General features: G+C 40.7%; 1 long non-coding RNA gene across 2 annotated transcripts; it reads left to right on the top strand.

Moving 5' to 3' along the window:
- The first annotated feature begins 4,004 nt into the window (after positions 1 to 4,004).
- LOC116793840 lies at positions 4,005 to 21,334 on the top strand. Of its 2 annotated transcripts, none has more exons than XR_004359604.1 (5): positions 4,005 to 4,144; positions 4,833 to 4,922; positions 10,658 to 10,738; positions 16,915 to 17,042; positions 19,432 to 21,334. It is a non-coding gene; the product is annotated as an uncharacterized LOC116793840 (long non-coding RNA). The 2 variants fall into 2 exon arrangements; XR_004359603.1 differs by having other exon boundaries at positions 4,802 to 4,922.
- The last annotated feature ends 339 nt before the right edge of the window (positions 21,335 to 21,673 follow it).

Raw genomic sequence — 21,673 nt, 5'->3', positions numbered from 1 at the left:
CAACAAGTTTCCAAGCTGCTATCCCTCCATCTTTACTGCGATATAAAAGCTATCAAAATCCAAATACCTCCTCTCCCGCCTCCTTTCAGCATTATGGGCCTTAATCCACAGCATCATTTGTTAGGTTGATAGTGTTTTTGCAATGCTGCTGTTGGCACAGCACATTGTGGGGTGATGAACACTTGGAAACCTCATAAACAGGGCTCACATCCCCATTTGGGGGAGAGAAAACTCCACCAGGAGGTTGTGACCTGCCCAAAATCGCAGGAGATTTAGGTGTCTTGGGTGTCAGAGGGTGGCTCAGTCCACAGATTTACCACTGCACAACCCATCAGATGAAGAGTTTTCAACTTCAGGGAGAAAACATTGAAGTAAAGTGGTGTGTGGGAGGGAAAATTAAGTGATTGTTGGGGATGGTGGCTGTAACTCAGGTCTAACCATCACGACAGAGGTGTTCATTCTTCTTTGGAATTGTCAGCCTGGAGTTGCTGCTGTGCCCACTGGCCACTTGGAAAGAGAAATGTTTGAGAGACAGAAAACTGAAAATGAAGATGCTCCTTCTCAGGTGAGGCCCTGCAAGTTATGAAGGTCACTTCTGCTTTGGCTCAGAAATAGCGTTGCTTCCAAAAGCATTCTGGAAAGCCAGGACAGCTGTAAGGAGGCAGTGAAATGATGGGCAGGATGGGGCAGGTTCCTTGCAAGGAGGGACTGAAGAGACCAGAACTTTGCAGCTTCCCAACAACCACGTTAGGACGAGCTGCCAGCAGGACTGGGCATCACCAGGGGGGTTTCTAACCAAACAAATTAGCCTGAAGAGATGTAGGATTTTTGATTTTGGGAAAAGGTCTAAAACCTTTCTAAAATTGAATTGGTACAGTTGCAGATACTGGCCATTTTTAGGGATGTGTAGTTGTGTGTTCTTATTAATAAGATCCTTGTTTCATGTGCTGCCTGTTGGCAATGCATTTCACAGATTAATTAGTTTTAAGAAGAGTGGGTGTTTTTAGCTTTAAATATACTTCTATTTTCTGCCTCTGTTATGAGAGTAAACAATTTACCTTCTTAAATGTTTGCTATTTTATCTATCACATCTTCTTTTGCTCATGTCTACTAAAGAAAAATGTCCTATTTTTCACTCATATTTTTTCATAGCTTTGCTCATTTTTGTTCCTCTTCTCTGGAGCCCTTTGGTCTGTTCTGTGCATTTTTATTTTTTTTTTGAAGGAGTGTGATCAGAATTGAAGACAACAATTGAGGGAGGAAGCTGTTTCACTCATTTATGAGATAGATTCATAGTAACATGCCTTCTGCTAGCAAAATAAACTTGCTTGACTGAAGAAAATCCTTAAAATTCCTGAGACTGCTCTGTAAGCACTTGATTTAATGTTCTTGGTAATTTATGACAATGAATTTGCATAAACTTCCCCCTTACACTTCTGCTTTTTCTTAGCTGCTCAGTATCTGTTTAGATGAGGATTTTCCAGGGCTTTAAAGGACTTTATGGAGCCTTTCTCCCACTGAATTTCGAACTCCACTAGACTCCTTTGAACATCCCATTCTTCTTAAAAGCCATTTTTCTGTATATCTCTGTATGTTTAAAGAGTTCTTTAAATTTGAAAGAAATAACGTAAATAGCTGTTTCTTTCAAGGATTTGTTCACAGTTTGGACTCATGTTTATACGTGTGGATATGTATTTTAACTCCATTCCATTATTTTAAATGGAAGAATTTATTTTAATTATAACATTGAAGACTGTGAATGTGGAAATTGAGTGTGCAAGGATGGTTGTCATGTCTGGAAGAGTTACCAAAACCCCCTAAGAGAAGACAGAAGATTTTTCACACTTATTCATTTCATAACTTACTGTCACAGAGGTTCATGAAAACGACTTCACACAGAGATCAAACTCAGACAGTGATGATGACCCAGAACCTTCTGGGTTGGGGGGCCCTGTCTCTTGGCCGAGGGGTCCCTCCCTTCCTGTTCCCGTCACAATTACGACCTACAAATTTTGTCATTCTAATTCAGGTGTCAGGAAAACATATTTCCACGTTCCTGCTGTGTTTTACACTGCAGTATATTTTTAATCTCCTCCTTACCAAAGGCAGACTCAAGGTGCTGCATCTCCAGACAAGAACTCCCAGCTTTTCCTCTTCTTGTTCCCCGGACAGTGAGATTCCTCGACAATGCCGGCGTCCACCCCTTTGGCTCATCTGGATGGGAAAGAACTATGGAATCTCCCAAAATATCGTGTGGAAGCAAAGCCAAAGGGTTTGTGATTCAATCCCCAGCCCAGTTAGGGATGCAAGACTGCTCCTCATTTCTGCAGGCAGTTGCCATGACTGTGGATGTGCATTGGCTAATTGCAGGCACAAATGACTGCTGGCATTTGCACACACATTTATCCAATTAGGGTGTGCAATCAAAGCCATTTCATGCACAAATTAGCTGCACAATTGTGTATGCCTCCTGCACATGTAATTGTGTGCCTAATTGGTCTGAAAGTCTTGTTCACAATGTGTGTCTTGATTTTATTGTAATACGACGTAAAAAACAGGTTTATTTGCAGAAATGCTGATTTTGCATAATGGTGGCATTTAGAAATAACTCCAAATTCTCTTTATGGATTTCACAAAATCAACATTTCTCTCTGTGCTACCTGTAGCTCACATTCCACAAATTAATGACAGCTGAAAATGTAACTTGCTTTAAGTTTTTGAATAATTACAGCTTTAATAAATCCCATAAATATTCTGTCCTTTACATAGAAATAGGGGCACAGAATTGCACTATTTTTTTGTTCCTTGTATGCTACATATAACATTACAAAATAATATTTTCTTATGAATGCTTGCATGCAAACATTGTTAAAAATATTGCCATGGTTTTATATTAAAAGAAAATGTATTAAGCAATATATTTAGCTCATATAAGCATGAAAACCCTATAGAAAATTGGAACCAGTGAATTCATCATTTCATTTGATGTAATTATTCCACATTTGATCATGTGCTCAGATCAGGGCTTTATTAACAGTGAGTTTATTTGGTTTATAATCATATTTACTGAGGTCAGTTGTTTTAATCTCTATTATAACAAGGAAATCAAAAGCTTAAGAAGGAAGGTCTATTTTTCTTCTTTTCCCTAATTTCTTCTTTTCTTTGAAGTGCCATCAAAAAGGTAAGTTTTGACCAGGCTGTGTAAAGGAAGCAGCTAAAGTAGAGAAACATCTATAATGGATATCTGTTTATAAATCATTTAATTGCCAAAGTTTGTCATGGCTTTTAGTATTCCAAATAACGGGGTACAGTATTTTTTGTGCTTTCTCATCTTGCCTACTGAGAGGTCGGTGTGGGAGAAGAATTTATAGATTGTGCCTCAGAAAAAACAACAACAGAGATATTGCCTGTCTTTGAATTTCCCTGGATTAGTTTTTAACTGTTTTGGTGGGTTTTTTTAAATCTGGTAGTCCTAAAAGCTGGCTTTCTAAAACCACCCCCAAAAACTTGCTTTTCCAACTAGAAGAGCTCTTTGTTAATCACAGTATCAAGGAGAGGTGATAGGTCAAGAACATGGCATCAAACTGCCTTTCCTGTGGGGCTGCTCAGGTGCCCCCTCAGCATCTGGACCAGCAAGTTAAGGTTTTCTTCTGAAAAATTAACCAAACTTTAGGCCACAGAATATCCAAAAAGGTCTCTGTCACCGTACGGGTCACAAGTAGTAAGTTCATTGTACAAGTGAACCCTCTGTCTCCATGGAAAAGCTTAGTAGTAAAGGGAAATCCTTGGCACAGTTCTTAAAATCAAGAAATTTATGGATATCATACTAAAAACTAGTTGGGCCAGACATAAAAAATGTTGAAAATTACTAACAGGTTTAGCTTTTAACTTCTCCTGGACCACACCTCAATCCTAAAGTATTCTCACTCTGTAATCCCACTGCTTGCAGCATTTACTTAAAGTTTAGTTGCTGAACTTCTGTTCTCATTCACTTTTTTTTAAAAAAAAAAACCCCAATAAGCAGGAATCCTTCCAGTCATCCAGAGATGGAGTTTTGCTTATTTGGAGCAGAAAATTATGACAAGAGCTGCCTCTATCACTGCTGATGGTGTTTCTTTAAATGAGTCATCTCCTATCCCTGAAGGTACAGCACAAATCCTATTTCTTTTTGCTTGGTTTTTAGAATTCTTTTGGGAATGCTTAGCACAGCAAAGCCAGCCTGCTTGCACGTGGATTTTAGTACCATGCCTGCATTTGACCAAACTCTTGTCCTTTTGTAACCCACGGGTTACAGGATAACTGGGGGATCACAGGTACTGCAGCTGACCAAAGTGAGAGTTGCCTCTGGGAATATTGAATAAAAATCTCACCTTAAAAAAAAAAGAACCCTGCACGTGTAGCACTTACACATTGCCAAGGCTGGTTTTTGACAGACAGTGATAGAAAGCCTGCACTCATCTAAGCTCATGCCCAAGACTCCGATTCCAAACTAAATTCAAAATAAAATAACTTCTAAACACTTAAACCCTAACCATAATATCTCAAAAAAGAGAAAGCTTGCACTGACACCAAATGATAATTGTAATACTTACTACAGGTAGCTGCAGGAGTTTTTGTTAGAGTATCAAATCAACGGGGGGGGGGGGGGGGGGCAGAGCCATACTTTTGGTATTGAGAAAATTTTTCCTTTTTCGTGTTTGAATTGTAAGATAAGAAGTAATTTCAAGTGTGAAAAATCATGAGAATTGCAGAAAAGACTAATAATTAATTTTTACCATGGTCATTAATTAATCTCTTACAGTTTGGTCCTTTACTGCATGACCTTCCTGCAGACTGTTGGATCGTGCCTCACCCTTTTGGGAATGCAGCTACATCAGGGGCTTTCACAGTCAGGCCTGACTTGCAGGGTAGGCAAAGCACAGGTACAGCCAAGGAAAGTCAGATTCAAACTGATCACAAATTTGGTTTGGGAAAGGCATCCAAAGTGTGTGGATGTTTTATTCAGAATTTATTTTAAATTAACTTTGGTGGTGAGTTTCTGATCCAGCTGAACCAAGGGGCAGATTTCCCATGGACTTAGAAGGGGGGGGTTGGATATAACGGTTGGTATGTGGAGAAGTGATTGGAAGTAAATGCAGGATGATTATTCACTGTTTCACTTAAAAAGCAGTCAATTGTCAACGTGGTGCTTTAGAAGAAGTAAAAGGCAGTACTTGTTCACCAAAGGTGGAGCTTTTAGTATGAGAAAAGAGCACAGTCTGACTGGTTCCTTATACTTTTTCCTTAAGGATTGGCTCCTGGACCATAAAGGCAAGATGCTCAGGTGGGTGCGGGTGCAGTTCTGAGCGCAGTGTGGCAGCTCTCTGATGCCCTTATTTGATTTGTTGGGACAGTTCTGGAGCTTAATTCTTGGAGCTTGGAATACAGTGTATTATCCCGGGTGCATTTCTACTTCCAGCTTTGATCCAGCCCTACTCCAGCAGCATTTTTTCAGGAAAGCACCAGCAGAGAGAGCTGTTCTCTCACTTTCCTACCGGCAGCCACTCTGACGTCACTCCCAAAAATCAGGTTTTCCCCAGGATTTGAGCGATCTCTGACTCCAACAGCTCTTACAGCGCTTTAAACGCTTGGTGTCTAAAACAGAAGGTGAAATAATGTGGTAAATGTCCAAGGGACTCAGCATATCCTCCGGGACTGAATGTGAATGTGTCCATTCAGGCACTTGGAAGGTTTTGTAACATTCAAAGGCAGACAATTCTGGTTCTGTAAATTCAAATAATCCCACCAGGGCTGACTCTAAGGCATATATTTTAATGAAAGTAATTTGGGCATGTTTTATGGATTTTGTGTGTCTGGAAAAACGTGATCATTGTGATTATTTTTAAATTTACTTTCGAAGGTCAGATTAATTGTTAAAATGTGATTCCAAGTTCTGACCTCCTTGTGGTTTCTTAGGGCTGGTTTCTGTGCAGTCATACAAATCAGGATGTGCTGAGCTGCATCTCCTTCCCCTCCTTGTTAATGTCCTTTGTTGCTTCCTCATTCTTTCACTGTCCCAGGAATCCAGTGCACTCCTCTCCCCTATCCTGCCCACACTCTGTTTTCTCTTACAGCCTCCCTGCATTAATCTGCACATGGTTTTCTCTTTTGGACACTCCTTTTTTCAGGGCTCAAGTCTTCTTCTCTCTCACCTGTCCTTGCCCTCAGTGCCTTTGGGGCCATTTGCTCCTTGTTTTTCCCACACAGGAGGACTCTCAATTTGATATATTTTGATATATTCTCTTATCACCCACTTATCACCATATTCAGACCCATGTTCCTCTTACCCTCCCCTCTCCATATTTCCTGATGACAGCTTTGCTTCTATTGAACCGTGAGGGAAACAGCATCGCATGTTGAAAAGTGTGTGGTCTCAATCCCAACAAAAACACGGGGACAGAGGCAAGTCCCCCTGAGCCAAATGTTCCCAGAAAACCTGCCACAGTTTGTGTTGAGCCAAACATTGACACTGAGCTGGTGGTGGCAGTGGAAGTGCCTGCACAGCCCCGGCTGGATGAGGTTTGTTCCGTCAGGGGATGGAAATCGGTTTTGCCACACCAGACACAGGGATCCCTTCCCGGCTCCTTCCAAAAGGGTTCTCACCCAACCTCCCAGTCACCTCCTTTGTAAAATGGGGGAACAATTCCTGCTGCCTTCGTGTGGGGTTGCTCAGCAATGGGGTGTTTGAACCCTGCCTGGGCTCTTGGCTCCTGTCCCACAGCACCTGTCCCTCTGTGACGGGGCTGTTTGTCCCTGTCCCCACCACGCCGGTCACACACACATTCCCAGCTGGCAGCCATATGGCACACTCACTCCTGGGCTGGGCCTTTGATTTGGTATTTTTCTTTCAATTAGATGGGGATTGTCAGATTGGAAACAGAAACACGAGGAGTGGCCGTTGGTGGAAGGAAGGTGAGGGCTGGAGGAGCTGGGAAGGGAGCGGTGAGAGGGGATGGGAAACGGGCACAAAATGTGGGACCAGGCAGTAAAACCTCTGACAACAGCACGGAATTGCACACCCACAGTTAGTTCTAAAATAGGGTTGTATAGATCAGCAAATTATTACCTTTGGTTTGCTTTACCAGAAGACAGAAACAAACCCTTTGTTAACCTTTTTTGTTCTTCACCCTATGAGTTGTTTTATGTGCAAATTGCAGTGGGACATTTATTTTCGTGTGTCTGTTCTTTCCTGTATGGAATCACAGAATCCCAGGCTGGTTTGGGTTGGAAGGGATCCTAAAGATCATCTCCTTCCACCCCCTGCCATGGGCAGGGAACCTTCCACTAGTCCAGGGTGGTCAGAGCCCCATCCAGCCTGACCCTGAACACAGAGATATTTAGGACACATGCTCCCGTTAATTTGGGAGTATGAAGGTATGAAAACTGTTGGTACATGGATACAGTTTATCTCCATAGATTCGTAACAAGTAATGTAAAATTGGCATTTTTTTCCAGTCTTTGTCACATATTTAATTTAATTCCTGCTGTGTTGTTTTCAGTATGGGGGTATTAATATGTGCAAATACCTGAAGCAAACTTCTATCACTTTTCCTAAGAGAAAATAGTTTAGATTAAAGTATTTTGCAGCATGGACAGCATAAAAAAAAATGCAACTTTGACTTAAACAGTAGAACATACACATAGGCACATTTAGAGAACTGTCTAGTGCTTGCTGGGGTTTTTTTACCATTAATATTAGCAAAACCCCACAGTCAGTCATGCTAAGAGTGAATTCTTTCTGCTTTAGAATGAACATTGCACTATTTTGACTTTAAAACCAGCAGAGGAATGCCCACAGTGCTGGTTGCTGGCAGGTGAACATGGAATATTAAAGACCAGGACTGTATTTTCATAGAATTTTCATGAGCAGTTATTTAATTTAGGATTGTAGTTATTGTGTCTACTCCTATCAAGCCATGTCATTGCATTTAACAGATACGCCTTTAGACACAATTTATATTTGCATCCAGAGAGAAAGTGTCATTAGGGAAAATAATTTCAGATCAGCCACTTTTGCATGTCTTGCTGGCACATAAATGGAATTTGGCTGGTATGGAAAATCTGCTAATGTACAGAGCAGCATCGAAGTTGGAATTCAAAATCCACCCCCTAGAATTCAGCAAGGCTTAAATGATGGAAACTAAACTGCTGGGGGTTGTCTAGTGTGTAGTACAGTAAATTTATTTTTAATTTCTGTGGTAGTTGTATGGAATCTAAAAAATGGTTGATTTCTTATGGGAAAAGTTACTAAGAACTGAGTTTTAACTGTGTCCTTGATAAATGGGATTTTGTGTGGCCCTTCATTTCAGAAGATTTAGTGAGGACTTCACAGTGATGTCAAATTAAGAACAAGTGAGCTCATGAACAAATCCCCCCTGCCCAGCTGGTAAGGGGAGGCTTCTTGATCTCACAGTTTGGTTAAGGAGGAAAAAGATCTTGAATTTGAGTGTAGCATCCTAGAAAAGTCCTGAGGGACAGCAGAATCATAAAATCTGCATGGAATAAGCAGATTGAACCATTCAGCTTGAGGCAAGTCACCGTTCCTCCATTCCTGTGCAGTGAGTTGCTTCAGGTGGAATTATCCTGAAGTCTCACTCCAAGAAGGTAAATTCATAACCTGACTAAGAGTGATCACTGGGCCAAAAAACTCTGCACAGTTTAAAACACTAAAGAAAGAGACATTAAACACGTCCCCGAAATCAGATGTGTGAGAACTCTGGAACCCCAGGCTCTGGCACATGTTTGTTCCACATGTCTGTCAGCTCAGAATGTGGGTTTTATGACATGTCAGTAGGACATGTCATTTAAGTGTTGATTTCGAGGGAATAAACATTTGAAAGTGAACAGGCTTGCTACTTGCAAAGTATCTTTGAATGACAGCTGTTCTGTTTTCCTAAATTTCAACAGGAAAACTGGCTTGAAGTGTTCAGGAGCTAAATCTGTCAGCTTTCTGATACAAAGGAAATTTTGCAGGGCTGGAGCACTGACAGAAGTGGTGGTGGAAGCACAGTGGCAGAACAAAAATCAGAAACAAATACAGCTTTACAAATACATGCTTGCCATATTTTAGAACCCAAGGCAGGGGTACTTTAAGGCCACTGCTAGTAAAAAATGTTTTTTGAAGGGCTGTGGGAGTGTTATTTGCCTTCCCCAGCACATCCAGGGGCAGTCAGAGCTGGGGCAGAGCTGGGATGTGAGACAGAGGCAGCACAGCTGGGGCTCTGCATCCTCAGGGGAACCCCCCCTGCCTCCTGCACTTGCCATGGGTTTATTGCTCTTGGGAGTAAATGATAATGATGATGGTAACCCCTCCCCAGGCTCAAACTCTCAGTATCTGGTGCACGGTTAGAAATTAATAATGCTTTGGGTATCACATCTTTGTTTCTGCAACTGCTGCTAATGAAAGCTCTCCCTGTGCAGGTTTTATTTAAATCCTCCTTTTCTTTTGATCTCGCTGTCAGCATTTGAAGTTGGCTGATATTTATCACTGTGTGCTCACTGCCTGCCCTGCTTTCCCTGGTCCATACCCCATGGCCCTCTTGCTTAATGCTGAACTGGCAAAGATGCTGCCAAGCATCAGACAGGCTGATGAAGGCTGACTAATGACTTAGGCTGGGTTCTGATCCCGAAGCTTTGGCCGTTTTGGCTGAGGTATTTCTGTGTTTGGATTTGCTCTGCGAGAGGTAAGGGGTGTTACACCCAAAAAAACCTCTTAGTGTGGAGCAGACACTGAGCCAGCTCAGCTAGTCTGAGCTTAATGTTTGGGGAGCATTCAATGATCCATCTTGGAGGCCTGGAGTGAGTCAAATAAGTAGTTCAATTCATGCACATTTCTCCCTCTCGTGGGTTATTCATGTGAAAAGTGGCCATATTTTACTGTCAGGACCATTTGAAAAGGAATAGTGCTCGTTTCAGTATAAATGAGAGCAAAGTGTTACCATAAGACAAATTTGTGACGAGTGTTCTTCTGTTGGTACAGATGGCATCTGTGTATTTTTATCACTACAAATCACTCACAGTTGGGAGTCATACTTAGTCCAATATCTTGCTTTATGTTTATTGACATAATCACAGTTTTAGAGACGATATTAATCAGTTCTTTGGAAACATTTGGATTGGTAGATGAAAAAACATATTTATTTTGAGAAAGCAAATGTTGCAATTAATTTCCACATATTTATGCATTTGTGAATAATAAACAAACTATATTGCAAACCAGTGAATTGGTACATTGAAATATTGATTTGTAAACCTTCTTTTTCTCATACAATATGCAAGTGAATGATAAAATAGGACTTCTCTAGTACCAGGAAATGCACTGGGGAGAGTTACCTGCATTTAAATGCAAACTGTATTTTTTCATGAGTTTGTCTGACTTGTACTATAACATGTACATAAAATGAACTATGAATGCCTGTAAATGATGCTGGAAATGTTCCACATCACAGCAGGAATGGGCTGTGGGCTGTGCTCCCCTGTGCTCTGTGTCTTTGCAGAATGGTAAAGAGGGAGCAGGTTCGCTCCAAGCTTTGCAAACAAAGCCCGAAGGAAAACAAAAAGAATAATTTCTTCATTCTCTCAAATGAAGAACATTTAATTTGTCCCCCGCTTTCCACAGGCTGTGTGAGGAAAGTGGGCCTGCATATCCAACAGATGTGGTGATGCCAGCTGGTTGTATAACCTCTGTGACCTGACCAAGGTAAATGACTTCTTACTCACCCACTAGTTTTTTTCATAATTAATGCAGTTTTCCTTTTCTGAACCTCAGCAATTACCCAGCTGAATTCACTTTTAAAGACTGGTATTCAAACTATGAAATACTTAAATTCAGCTAAGATGTAGCCAGCTAATTTTGCACCAGTAACACTCATTGAAAACTAGAAGAAAATGTGTGTTTCTATAGGCAGACACACCCAACCTAACCAGTTTCAAATTTGTACACACTTGCATTGGCAAATTGAAGCTTGCTTTGCTCAACTGAAGCATGAGTCATAAAGATATCAAAGAAAATAACATCCAAAATTCCACCTGAAGAGTAACACATAATTATAAAATTGGTTGACTCAAAGCAACAGCCTTCTTCATAAGCAGAATTATCTTCAATGACCTTCTATCTAAATGTGCCTTCACAAAGGGCAGTGCTCACTGTCCCTGTGCATGGGAACCCTCTGAGCAGAATTATTCCAAAAAGCCAGGATAGCTTTGGCACTGCTGGGGTGCAGGAACGTGGGAGGTGGGCTTTTAGTTTGTTTGTTGATCCTGTAGTAGATATATCAACTGGAATGTAGTGGTAATTACTCTGGGTGTACCCCAGGAGAACAAGACATTTTTAACTGTGGCATAAAATCTACTCAGAAAGAATTCCCTGTCCTCACTGGATTGGTGAGGGAATGGAAAGGAATGGGAAAAGAACAGGGAAAATTCTTCACCTAAGTTTTTCTGAGGGGAGTAATTCCATGGACTCCATGGCAGTTACTCAGTATTTAGTGCCACATCCCTGAGGTCACAACGTGCCCCCTTGGATTTGAGAACACTCAGAGGACAGTGGTGAGAAGATCACTCTGCGGGAGGCTGTGATGGGGAGAAAGGAGTATTGCAGAAAACAATTTGCCTAAGCTATTTTATAAATTCGTATTTACACATACATTCATTTATATTTACATATTTACACATCATAGGAGAGGGACATCAAAAGTCCCCCAGCTGCAGCCGCTGTGATGAGCTGGATCAGCTTTGCCTGGAGCCTGTTACGTGAGAAGGGATAGTTTACCACTGGGACTTGGAATTCTGCACTTCATAACACGGTGCAGGCAGCAGATAGAAAGGTTTTAACTTGAGTAACCTGGAGTTCATAACAGAACTCGAGAGAAAAAAGCCTCATCCCCTACAAACACATTTTCCTATCAACTGAGAATCTTTGCTGTCTTACCGTTCTAATGATGGATCTGTCACACCTACCAGCTGGCACACTCAAACAGGGGGGTTTTCTGTGGGGCTGGCTGATAATACTTTACATATTGAGGTGTTGTTAATGCTTGGAATAAATCTGGCTGTACTAAATGTACAGCATTAGCCATGCTCATAAACAGAAATTCGTGCTATTAAGAGATAATTGGGTGTATTTGTAATTAAGTAACATTCTCTAATGAAATGATACACGTTATACTTCCTATATTAGTTCAAATGTCATTAATACTAAAATACAAGGCAGACTTCTTTCAAAGTAACACCAGAAAAATTTTCATTTTAAAAAATGAGGTGCATTATGGGGTTATTTTCCTGTGTAGCTTTCCGTATCCACAGAGTCTGGAAGGAAGAGCTGGAGCTGTAAGAGCTCAGAATTGAGGTACTACTTTGCAATTCCTTTGGAATTTCTCTGTGAGAAATTAAATGTCAAACATGTCTGCAATGCCCTTAGAATCACAGTGACCTCAGGAAGGAACTTTTCATTTACTTCCTCCTCCTTCCCCTTTATCAGTCAGTTCAAGATACCAGCATTCACTAACTTCTTGTATGATCTTTATTAATGTCATGATGTAATAGCAAACACAAAACCCTATGGGAACTCCATATGAAAATACTGTATAATTATTTCTTGCACTGATTATAAGTGTACAGCAAGATTAAAGAAAAATATTTAATTCACACGTATAAAATATTGCTGGAGTTACAAACTGGAAGTTATCAGATATGAGAAAGCAGAAGCAGTTTCCCCACATGTGCAGGAATGCCCTGGGTGAGTTGACAGGGCAGGTTGTGTAGTTTTTCCACCAAATTTTGTAAGACTGCTTTGTAAGATCTCTGCCATCTGCACCTCGTTTCAGTGGGACCAGCTGTGCTGGTGTTCCTTTGACCACATCCAGTTATAACTGCAAAATTCATCTTTTAGGCTTTTGGATTTCATCTAAAATAAGATTTGTAAAGAAAAAAAACTATAAAATGGCAAACTGCAACACCAGATCCTGCCCTGCCTGTGCCTCTGCACTTCAGATGCAGTGGCTTTACAAGTCATATTCTGGCTCAGCTCCAGAATAAATGGGAATGAAAATCCAAAAATCCCATCAGAATCCCTTTTATCTGAGTTCCTATGGTGTATGTGTAGTAACAGGTTATACAATGGCACGTAAGCAAAAGATTAGATAGTATTGAAGCAAGGTTTTATAAATCTGTCTCAGACATCACACATGAAAGAGATATTTAATAGATGGGATTAAAAGTATTCATAAGTATTACAATGATTTAAAAGTTCTTCTTGATAACTTACTGCCTTGAATAAAAGAATGCATTAACAGAAAATTACTGGCATGTATTTACAATTTTTATTGAGAAAATAGTTGTTTAGGTGTTTGATGTCAAAAAAATATAAAATACTGTGTATGAAATGGTATTAAAGTCTGTGTGCAAAGTGCATCAGAGTAATTCTAATAACTAAACCTTTCTCCTTCTAATAATTAAACCTTTCAACTCCACCCTTCTGTTTAAATAAAATGTTATTTCTATAAAGATTTTTCTCCCTGCAGGTACTAAGACAGTCCTAATCATTTATTTTGACACAGCACTTAGATTAAAACCTATAATGATCTGTTGTTTGCTCAGATTATAACCAAGTTTTACAGTTTATATTTGTGTACATAGGCTCAGCTGCTGGGGTGCTGTGACTCCGTTGGCAGGTGAGGACCACGGCTGTTCCTACATCTTGTTTGTGGTTTTACACGAGTATTTCAAATGCAAATGCCCGACATTAACTAATCTTGGCCTCATCTTCAGCCCCAGTGCCTTGACACCCCTGCTGCATCAGGGAATATTCAGGAGTTTTAAATGTCCTTTTACTGGCTTGGAATATTATATGTTTCTTTTCTACAGAAGCTCAAAAGTGCAGCCTGTGTTCATTTAATTCCTCTGGCATTAGCTGCTGAAGAAAGGGAATTTATCAGATGGAATAGTTAATCCAGGGACTGGTTTATGTGTTTGATAATGCAACTTGTTCTGCAGTGGCTATGGACAGGTTGCAGCTTGCCTATAATTATAGATCATACAAACACATTACAGCAGGAGTTTCTATAGGCACAGTTCCAGGAACAATCTGGGTTTGTTCTAAATAACAAATATAGCAGCAGTGCAAAGTGTGGGAAACAGCACATCCCATCCAGTGCAAATGCTCCTGCTACTGGGGCTTCCATTTGGCTGCTGTGCACAGGAGAATAGAGGAAAAAAATTAATTAATTGGGGATTGTTAGGAAGCAGTTGGAAGTAATTGTTTTGCCAAATTAGGGGCCTTGAAGATAAGACCAAGTTCGCAGGAAAATTCCTTCCTGTCACTGTTTGGCAGGAATATGTGGAAGGGAGGTTAATTGGCTGTTCTTTAAAATAATTTTAAAAAGCTTTTTTTTTTTTTTTTTTGAGAAAGCACCTCCTTCCTGCCAGGCACTGTTCCTGCCCAATTCCTGCTGCAGGTACATCCAAGGGAGGGATGGACACGTGTGAAGAATGTGCAGAAGCATTTTTGGTTGGTGACATGGACCAAGCCGGGAGATTCTTGCGGCTCCTCATGACTGCATTCCTCTCTTTATCCTGAGAGGGAATTTTCTCCATGGGAGGGTAGCTCCTGGAATTCAGGCAGTAGCTTTTGTTGCATCTCTGCACTCAAAACTAATGATTTCCTCTAACAATTCTTCTCTGTAACTGTTTTTATCCTCCTGGAATACGGTTGGAACATAACGGATACCTGGCTTTTCCAAGGACTCCTCGGAACAGCCTTTCCTAACCAGCAATAAGGATATCACTGGTGTTTTTTGTGCTGGGTGGAAGTGGCTCTCTGAAAAATAAACATACAAAACCTCACAACAAAAGAAATTGGCTTCAAATAACCAGCTATTACGTGTGCTGGAAGAATTGGGAATGCATGAGGAAAAGACACAAAACCCACAGGAGGGACTGCTGAGGTCCATGGACTCATCTTTTCTTTTTCACCCCAAATACATCAAAACCTGCACTTTTGGGGGGTTTTGGTTGGGTTTGGGTTTTTTTGTTGTTAATGTTGTTTTTGTTTGGTTGGGTTTTTGTTTGATTTTTGTTTGGTTGGGTTTTTCCCCCCCCTTTTTTTTATGTTTCTGTCACATTTTTATTGTTTTAAAGTTTTACTCATAAGGTCTGAGGATAGGTTTAAAACACTCATTTACTGAAGGACAGTTTATAGAATTCCTGTGCTACAGAAATAATGAATGGATTTATCTAACTCAGTTTCTTAGGTGGTAAAGGAAAGTGGTGTAAAAATCAGAGAATAAAAGTGAGGAATCTTATTCAGGGTCTGCAGTTGCAATAGTATTTATGAGTTGTAGTGAATCAATCATTTGCCTTTACTTGCTCTGCCTCCTGTAATGTGGTGCAAAATGACAATTTTTAATTAATGTGTCCTGATTAAAAAGAGAAAATTATTTCCAGTCTTTATAGGGATAAACAGGTGCAATACAATGGCAGAGGATAGTTGTTGTTCCACTTGATGAGTAGGAACCGTGGGATTCTTTGCAAAGTTTCTCTTTAAAGAAAGAAATTTATCAGATGTTCCAAGGAAATATTTTGGACAGTCTTTATGCTCTGGAACGACTTGTCTGTAACAACTTTTAGAAACACTGGCCATGGGATCTTGGCTCGTTCTCATGACTTTTTGGTGATGATGCTTATCATTCTTATTACTATTATTATTTTTATGCAGCTGATCAAATGTCATAACACTTGGAAATTAGTGTCCTGTTTAATTACAATAGAGGGACAGCTGTTAGGTGTAGTGATGACTGGTCTTTATTTCACTGCCTTTGAAGTTTAACTCCACCCTACAAAGCACCTTCTTCCTGATTTATACCCAGAATTCCCCCTGTAAAATGCTTGCACAAGACTGATGTTTGTTGCCATCGACTCAAAACAACACCAGGGTTACAAACCAAAACTGGTTTGAGTCTGAGCCACCGTGAAGTTGCCTCGTCACTTATCTGTGCCAATGCTTTGGGTAAGACAATTCTGTAATACCCCCATTTCTGCTCTGATCTGTAAGGAAAGTCACACAGCCTGACCTGTGCTTTTCCAGTGTTATCTGACTAGAAACATTTGAATCATGAAACTAAATTACATACGCTTATTTTATTAAAATTAGCCAGATCACTTGTGTTCAATGCTGTATTATTTTGCAATTTTTCTATATTTTACCTTCATGGTAATTTCTGCCAGCTCACTCACTGTCCCTCTGTGTTGAATTTTGCCCAGTTATTGGCCCAGTAAGTAGTGACAAAGCTACTTCAAATTCAAGAACTTTTTTTCAAAGTTTGCTCATATTTTAGAAATCCCAGAACCAGGTAACTTCTAGAAATTACAACACAAAATTGGTCTCAGTGAGAGAAGTAAGGTGCAGAACATAGAACATAACCCATAATTTGTAAAGTTAAGGAAAAAAAGGTTGAAGATTCTCAATATTGTGTTTTATTGTTTGTCTAAAATTACTACACAGGGTAAAACCCATCCCCATTCCCATGATGCTGTGGGTTTGAGTTGCTGTGTGAGGCTGTTACTCTCTGTCTTTGGAGGCAACAAACTTGGTGTTCTGCAACAAATTCTAAATTCTCTCCTGTAATAATTTATAAAAGCAATTATGACACCCTGATGACCCTTATTTTGCAGAGAAGCTGCCCCATCCCTGGAAGTGTCCAAGGCCAGGTTGGACAGGGTTTGTAGAAAGCTGGGCTAGTGGAAGGTGTCCCTGCCCATGGCAGGGGGTGGAATGGGATGAGCTTTAAGGTCCCTTCCAACCCAAACTCTTCTGTGGTTCTATGAAAGTTCTGAATCTTAAATCTGAAATGAAATGTTGTGTTCTTTCCCCTTTTGAAGGCAGAGATTGGAGTAAAGCACTGCTTTGGTGCCACGATGGGGCCCCTGCTGGGTTTTGGTACCAAAGGTGGTGGTTCCTGGTTTAACAGTCCCGTGGAGGTCCCTCCCCACAGGAAGAGAACATCCAGGTAATCAGATAACCTGTCCCCTGCAATGAGCTCCCAAACACCCTGTCTGGCCTAAGGGCAGTTGGTAACTTCTTGAGCAAACCCAAACACCTTCCAGGCCAAGTGCAAGATTTGGGGGTTCTTTTGAGCACTTTTGCAACCCCTGACTAATTCTAGCTGCGTGTGTTTGGTTTGCCCAGAGAGGAGAGCCTGCCAAGACTGATTTCTCTGTCTGGTGCTCTGTCAGGTATTTCTAGAGAGTCTGTTTTGGTTTTTTTTTTTTTTTTTTTTTTAAGTGGAAATTTCTTTGAGATTATTAAATTTGATGTCTTACAGCCTTTGAGAGAGGAAATGGCATTTTTCCTTCTGTTTACCCCAAACAGTTCTAGAAATAATGGTCTTAAATGGCAGCAAGGGAAGTCTAAGACAAACTGAAGAAAAATACTCTGATGACAACAGTTAAGCTGTGCAATAGATTGTCTACAGAGGTTATGCTGTTGCCAGAAAGGGATTGACAAATCAGGATCAGCTATTTAGGTGTAGCTGATCCTGCCTTGGCACTAGCACACGTGTGACAGGACCTCTCAAGGTCCTTCCACCTTTCATTGACAGTGAATTAAGAAAAGAAATTAAGCTTATCTCATTCCTTTTCAGCCTCAGAGAGGCTGGATTAGATTCCTTTCCTTTCCTTTTCAGAAGTTATGACCCTGACATGCTTTTAATCTGTTGCTTTCTTGGTTTATCACCTCTTCAGTTTGTGTGGCTGGAGGAGCAGGTTTTGTGACAATCCATGACAGAGACTGTCCTGGTGCTTTGTAGATCTCTTTCACTTTTCTTCCAAGACTGACAAAGGATTTTACAGCATGAATGGAATTATAACGGGCATTCTTACATGCTTGAGATGCCACAGTCATAAAATACACACCAACAAATGCAAGCCCACACAGAAGTGTTGAAGGACAGAGGTGAGATTTGCGTCCTCAAAATCCTGTCCCTCAAAACAGGACACAGGGGGGAAAAAACCCCACCAAACTGTTGTCCCTAGGGAGCTGTACTGCATTTTTTCCTTGAAATATCTGTCATAGGCAAATTCAGAGTTTGTCATTTCAACTCTGAAATCCTAATCTGTGAAGCCAGGACAGTTTTTCCAGGTGCAAAGGTGTCTGACTCGCTGGGAGGGGGGAATGGTGGTGAAGCTCATTTGCCAGAGAGCTCTCTCGTGTCCGAAATCCCAGAATGAAATTCTTTGCACGTGTTTATGCATTCAGTGAAATCAGAGGTCTTGGTACTGTGTTTACTGAACAGCTTTTCTGAGATATAAATACCAGCACATTCTGGTGGGTTTCTAACAAACAGAATGGTCTGCTCAGCCCCAATATGGTCCTGTGTTAGAGCAGATTGGATGGTACCCTTCCATGATGGGAAATGCATTTCAATCCCATCCAATGGCAGGGACGGTTTATAAATTTAGAGAGGCTGTGGGTGTAGAGGAGCTGATTGTGTAGCATTACTCCTTACATGCCTTATATCAAGTTTTGGCTCCTATCCTGTTCAGTGATTGCACATTAGCATTCTTCTTGATCTTTGGTGCGTGACGCTTCCTGCAGGACTGGTTTGAACTAGTCCTCCTGCTTAAAGAAGATTCTTTCTTCTGCTCCTGTCATTAGAAAAACTTATTATTGATAGTTGATGATTTTCCAGAACTCTTCCCAGTTCCTAAAACTCCAGACTGGATACTCAGAGGCCAGCCATGTCTCTGGAACAGCGTTGATAGGTGGAGAGATGGATGGATGGACTGATGGATCATTTAGGAAAGGCTCCTGATGGTCACCTTCTACTTTGGCCACGGGTAGAAGGTTCCTGTGTGTCTTTCTGGCTGATCAGTTGGGTTGGCACCTGAGTTGTAATTAAAATAATGAGGTAATTACTAAGTTGAGTTCTAGAAGTGATAGTGGAAATTGCACTGACCACAGAATTAGCAGCTTGTGAGGAACACAGTTCTCTCTCTCTCCACTCTCACTGTCTGCAAAGCACCTGCCTCTTTCTACCACACTGAGTTTATTCTAACTCTGTGCTCTGTGGTGTAAAATACTTTCTCTTCCACTTTGAGGTTAATCTTCCTCAGAGACAGAGAAGCTGAGCTACAAGGAATGGGGAAACACCTTTTCTGATGCAATTAAATGGAGCTGGTGGTCATTGTTGTTAGTATTATTAAGCCAGATTTTTAGCAGTAGCTTTAACATATGATAAGAATAGCTGAGAAGTGAATAAAGCCAGGTATGGCACAAACCATCCCCAAGGACAGACACTTAGTGAATGAAATTTGCCACTTCTTATTTATCCTTCTGTTTTTAACTTAAGAAAAAAATTCCAATATTCTTATCTTAAAATAGTAAATCTTGTTTTTCAGATGATATAAATTAGCATGGCAGACCAACGGAAGTAAAATGCCAATTTCCATTGCAAAGGAGGTAAAAATGTCTCAAGTTGATTAACTACAACAGCCTCCCAAGTAAGGACCGTTCTCCTTATGGGTGTTACCAAATATCTCATGCTGCCTTCAAGATTTTATGCAAACAGGGTAGTCTTAAAACAGCCTCTTTAAAAGTTTTCAAGCCTCTCTTAATTTGCCTTAAAGCCTGAAGCTGTTTGTGACTGAACATCTCAGCCTGTTCATTGGTCTAACAGCAAGAGGTAGTGGGGAAGTTACCTAATATTGATGATTATTCCAAGATACTTGTATCAATTTGTGTAGGTCAGTGACTGAAGGGACTAAATAGGAGTGAAAATGTTGCTGCCAACTCCAGCTGCCTTAAGGTCACTTCTTTCAGCACTGTGGACAGAACAAAGGTCTAACACAACCCTTCACTCAAGAGATGCAGTTTAACTCTTGGTGAATAAATTGTCTGCGTAACAGATAAATTGAGATGGAAAATGTGTCTTCCTGAGCACTGAAATGTGCTCCAGGCAGAACTGAACTGCAAAGTGCTCCAGAACCTGCTGCTGTCTGAGCAGCTGGAAGGAAGGGGTTGTGTTATTCCATTGTTTCAGGACAAAAGAAACTGAGTCTTAAAGCAGATTCTTTAGAACTGAACTAATGCAGCAACAGTACATCAGGCAGAGGCTTGTTTTGTGTCTCTGTGTCAGTAAACTTGCTTTTTAGTATGTGAATACCTGAGAAATTATGCAAGGGGAGACTATTCTTGACAAATATAATAATGCACAAATAAAAATAACTGTAAAAGAACAGTTATGAGTGAACCAGGCAGCTGAAAGCAGAGCAGGGAAGCTGAAGTGTTACCTGTATGTGAACTAGGTAATATAGGAAAACACAATCTGGTGGTGTTTAAATGCATCTTTGTCAAATGGAAAAATGTTTGAGGAAACAGTAAATAATCTGATATAAACATAAAAGCACCAGCTAATTCAGATAGAAGTAACAGCGCAAAATGTTGGTATTGTGCCCACATAGGCTCACAAACCTGCTTAAATCATCAGCAGTCCCACAACAGGGAACCTCTCCAGAGTGCTGCTGGCTTAGAACACCAAAATCCAGGGATGAGGGGAAACTACTGGTTTGTTAAGCTGCTGTAAATGAGGAAAGGGAAGGCAATTAGTGAAAGCCAAGACACTTTAATCTCTCACTGCTCCATGGACTTTGTTCTTACTCTGTGGCTTTTATATACACTCTGTGTGTCTAGACCTACCTCGGAGGAAGGTGCAAAGTGTAACTTATTCCTAATAAACAAGTAATGCTCCACATCACCATATCACGATCTTCCAGATCACCAAAGGGTGTTTTAAAACGTCATTTGCAGCCCAGCTGAATGTGGTTGTCTGAGCCAGGAGGAAATTTCTGTAGCTGACAGAAGAGTTATCAGATTGAGAGGTTAAAACTAGAAAGGGCTTTGAGTCAGTGACAATGCTGCCCAAAATGGTGAGGTGTGTGTTACCCCACACCTACCAACTGATTCCCGAAATGTTGATGAGGGGGAAATCCTGAAGGAGAGAATCTTGCAGGGTGGATGTTTGCACTTCCCAAAGCTCCTTTCCAACACTGGCTACATTCCTGGCTCGGGGCAGTGGCTGGTTTTGCCAGCAGCATTGGACAGGGGGGGCTTTGCTGTGGTACAATTAATTATTGTATCCTAGTTTGGGTAGAGGGGCAAAGCAGACCGGGCAGCTGCTGTGCTTCCAGTGGGCACCAGCAATGCAAGGGTGAGAATAGACAGTGGAACTGGGTCAAAATAAAAATGCCTTCCTCAAAAAACCCCAGCAGTCCTGGGTTTAAACTGCAGTCGTTCTAACTGTGAAATTGAAATTAAAATCAAAATACGTATTTAAGTGGAATGGTTTGATTTTGACTTTTTTCCAACTTGAAATGTAAATAGTGGTTATAAAATGGAGTGTAACAGCAGATTCTGTCCCTATCAGCACAAGGATCTCACTTTTGGAAGAATAAATTAAAACTTGTCAGGTGGCTTGTGGGTTTAAAAAAAAAGAAATCCAAAACACACCACAAATCATACAACACAATCAGGAAACCGAATATTCATCGCTTTACATGAGGCTCCCCTCTGAATTCCTTCTTGTGCTAAAAGGTTTTAAAAGATAACTCAAACTTTTATGCTCAAGTGGGTGATAAAAGCCTT

The sequence above is a fragment of the Chiroxiphia lanceolata genome, chromosome 14 (genome assembly GCF_009829145.1).
Source record: "Chiroxiphia lanceolata isolate bChiLan1 chromosome 14, bChiLan1.pri, whole genome shotgun sequence".
Taxonomy (NCBI): Eukaryota; Metazoa; Chordata; class Aves; order Passeriformes; family Pipridae; genus Chiroxiphia; species Chiroxiphia lanceolata.
The sequence above is the reverse complement of the archived record's forward strand: the minus strand, read 5'-3'. Positions and strand labels throughout refer to the sequence as shown.